This window comes from Gopherus evgoodei, chromosome 13 (genome assembly GCF_007399415.2).
Source record: "Gopherus evgoodei ecotype Sinaloan lineage chromosome 13, rGopEvg1_v1.p, whole genome shotgun sequence".
NCBI classification, from domain to species: Eukaryota; Metazoa; Chordata; order Testudines; family Testudinidae; genus Gopherus; species Gopherus evgoodei.
In genome coordinates this window covers 32,640,461-32,643,371 of record NC_044334.1, presented here as the reverse complement: position 1 = coordinate 32,643,371, position 2,911 = coordinate 32,640,461, and positions in this window count along the sequence as shown.

The window sequence follows — 2,911 nt, the reverse complement described above, 5'->3', positions numbered from 1 at the left end:
AGCCTTATTCAAAAGAATACAATTTAACACATTCCAGCAACTATACCATGTAAATACAAAAGAAAAAAACAATAACCTCTATTGTTTTTATGATCTCTGTACTCACAACTTGGAAACAGAAGATTAGAAAGCAGGAAACAGAAATCCTCTCATAGCCGAGAGAGAGACAGGCAGAAACCCAAAAAACAAAGGACTTAGACACAACTTCCCTCCACCCGGATTTGAAAAAGTTTTGTTTCCTGATTGGTCCTCTGGTCAGGTGTTTCAGGTTTCTTCTTTCCAGGTGTAAGAGACATTAACTCTTAGCTATCTGTTTATGACACACTCCCCAAATCGCCCCCAGTGAGCTTCCCCACTGTCTGCAGTGAGTACAGAGATCATAAAAACAATAGGGGTTATTGTTTTTTTCTTTTGTATTTACATGGTGTAGTTGCTGGAATGTGTTAAATTGTATTCTTTTGAATAAGGCTGTTTATTCATATTCCTTTTAAGCAATTGACCCTGTATTTGTCACCTTAATACAGAGAGACCATTTTTATGTATTTTTCTTTCTTTTTACATAAAGCTTTCTTTTTAAGACCTGTTGGAGTTTTTCTTTAGTGGGGAACTCCAGGGAATTGAGTCTGTGCTCACCAGGGAATTGGTGGGAGGAAGAAGTCAGGGGGAAATCTGTGTGTGTTAGATTTACTAGACTGACTTTGCATTCCCTCTGGGTGAGGGGGGAAGAGAGATTAGCTCTCGGTACTTCTGTTTTCCAAGGCTGGAAACGGGGAGGGTGGAATCCCTCTGTTTAGATTCACGGAGTTTGCTTCTGTTTATCTCTCCAGGAACCCAGGAAGGGAATACCTGGAATGGAGAAGGGAAGGGAAATGGTTTATTCCCCTTTGTTGTAAAACTCAAGGGATTTGGGTCTTGGGGTCCCCAGGGAAGGTTGTTGGGGGGACCAGAGTGCCCCAAAACACTCTAATTTTTTGGGTGGTGGCAGCTTTACCAGGTCCAAGCTGGTAACTAAGCTTGGAGGTTTTCATGCTAAGCCCCATATTTTGGACGCTAAGGTCCAAATCTGGGACTAGGTTATGACACCTGGGGACGGTTTTGTTCAACATCTTTATTAATAATCTGGATGATGGGATGAATTGCACCCTCAGCAAGTTCGCAGATGACACTAAAATGGAGGGACAAATAGATACACTGGAGAATAGGGATAGGGTCCAGAGTGACCTAGACAAATTGGAGGATTGGGCCAAAATAGATCTGATGAGATTCAACAAGGACAAGTGCAGAGTCCTGCACTTAGGAAGAATCCTATGCACTGTTACTGGCGGCAGAATGACTCGTTAAGCAGCAGTTCTGCAGAAAAGGACCTGGGGATTACAGTGGATGAGAGGCTAGATATGAGTCAACAGTGTGCCCTTGTTGCGAAGAAGGCCAACGGCATACTGGGCTGTATTAGTAGGAGCATTGCTAGCAAATCAAGGGAAGTGATTATTCCCCCTCTATTTGGCACTGGTGAGACCACGGCTGGAGTATTGTATCCAGTTTTGGTCCTCCCACTACAGGAGAGAATCCAACAGAGGGCAACAAAAATGATTAGGGGGCTGGGGCACATGACTTATGAGGAGCGGCTGAAGGAACTGGGGTTATTTAGTCTACAGAAGAGGGAGTGGGGATTTGATAGCAGCCTTCAACTACCTGAAGGGGGGGTCCAAAGAGGATGGAGCTAGGCTGTTCTGTGATGGTAAATGAAAGAACAAGAAGCAATGGTTTCAAGTTGTAGTGGGGGAGGTCTAGGTTGGATATTAGGAAACACTATTTCACTAGGAGGGTGGTGAAGCACTGGAATGCTATTATGTAAGGAGGTGGTGGAATCTCCATTCTAAGAAGTTTTTAAGGCCCGGCTTGACAAAGTCCTGGCTGGGATAATTTAGTTGGTGTTGGTCCTGCTTTGAGCAGGGGATTGGATTAGATGACCTCCTGAGGTCTCTTTCAACTTTAATAGTCTATGATCATACTCCTATGATTCTTAGAATAGGAAAAAATAACAAGAGATGAGTTCCTAAAACCTTTAGGTCTATTTAAATAATATGTTCATACCCTTCTAGCATCTAAAGAATGCAACTGAGATAGCCCTTTATTAGCATGCAGCTTTGGAAAACACACTTGTAAATTCACTGTCTGATTGACATGAAACTTGGAAACTATTTTTGGTAAAAACCTGGGATCAGGTGTAAGAACCACCTTGTCTTTATGCAAAACAGTAAGCGGCAGGTCTGCCATCACAGCATGCACCTTCCGGCTGCTGTTACAGCAACAATAGAGAAGTAAAATGTAGATCACTGTGCTCCTGAACAACTTTCCCCTTTACAGGAGGAAGAAAGGGTCTGAGAGCCATGCAAATGGCCCTGACTTCTAAAACGTTTACAAGCAAATTCCTTCCCTGAGATGCCCAGATGAGCTCCCCACCCATCGTTGGGACCATCCCTGGTCACTGTGCCGGGCGGCAAAGGAGCTGACCAGACCCCCTGCAGGCTCTGCCCATCGCACCGATCAACCCACTGAAACACCTCCAGCCCAGCCCCAGCCCAGTCCCAGCATGCCCCGCGCGAACCCGCCGCCCCAGCACGTTCCGCGCAATCTCCGGGACCCTATCCCAGCATGCCCCGCGCTCTCACCTTCCTTATCCCGGCAGGCCCCGCGATCCCAGGGTCTGGCCTACTCATGCCTGAGGGGCCGCGCGGGGCGCCCCTCTCTGCCTTCCCGAGGCTCCCCCCACCGCGGGCCGGCGGCGCTGCAGGCTCCGCGCCGGAAGAGAGGCGGGCGGCCTGGCTCAGTGCCGCTTGGATGGTGCCTTCCGCGCAGGCAGAGACCGGGCAGCCCCGACCCGTGGGGTCCTCGGCGAGCCGTGCGTCGC